The sequence below is a fragment of the Crocuta crocuta genome, unplaced genomic scaffold (genome assembly GCF_008692635.1).
Source record: "Crocuta crocuta isolate KB4526 unplaced genomic scaffold, BGI_CrCroc_1.0 scaffold581, whole genome shotgun sequence".
Classification (NCBI taxonomy): Eukaryota; Metazoa; Chordata; class Mammalia; order Carnivora; family Hyaenidae; genus Crocuta; species Crocuta crocuta.
This window is the reverse complement of record NW_027528635.1, coordinates 112650-113462: the sequence shown is the minus strand read 5'-3', so window position 1 is coordinate 113462 and position 813 is coordinate 112650.

Sequence of the window (813 nt, the reverse complement as noted above, 5' to 3'; positions counted from 1 at the left end):
TGATAAGGACCATATAAATAACGTTCCCAAACCAGTTTTAAAAAGACATCACCCACGAGATCTAGCTCCTGTCTGGGATTTCCTTACAAACAAGAAACCCCAACGATGTGTTACTAACACTGCCACAGTGGGAACTTGTGCAAACTAAGGAAGCGTCCCTTATCTTTAAAGTAAACTACACCTATTTTCAGCTTTAGTGAGGTACATTTCACAAAAATTATATAATAAAGTGTGCGATGGGGTGCTTTGATATACATTAAAATGACACCTCATTTTTATTACGTGGTTTTCCTTTTCGAACTGCTTCATTNGGATGTAAAGAGCGCTAGGGTGAAGCTTTGATTTTGTAGAGAAGGATACTGACTTACGGGTTAGGTAGCCAGCCCCAAGCCACAGAGGTATAGCAGACGAAGAGTTCATTCACAGTCCTGAGTATGTTAAGACATACTCTCCAGTTTCATCCAGCTCTGTACTTNTATGAAACCAAAAGAAAAAAAAAAATTAAGATGGCAATATACTACCAAAAACTTGGATCTCTCCTGGAAATGAAATGAGATATGTGTAGGGATCAGTCATGTGTATTAGTACCGAGAGTAGAATGTTTACACAGCATATTATTGCTTCCTTCGAATGCAGTAATATTTTGTATTTATACTCACTGGTATAGGAAAACTGAGGGAAAAAATCTTAAAAACAAATAGAAATAGACTCATGCTCTTTTAGTTTCCTCTTTTAAAAGTGAATCCAGGGGCACCTGGCTGGCTTAGTCAGTGGACCATGCCACTCTTGACCTCAGGATTAGAAGTCCAAGGC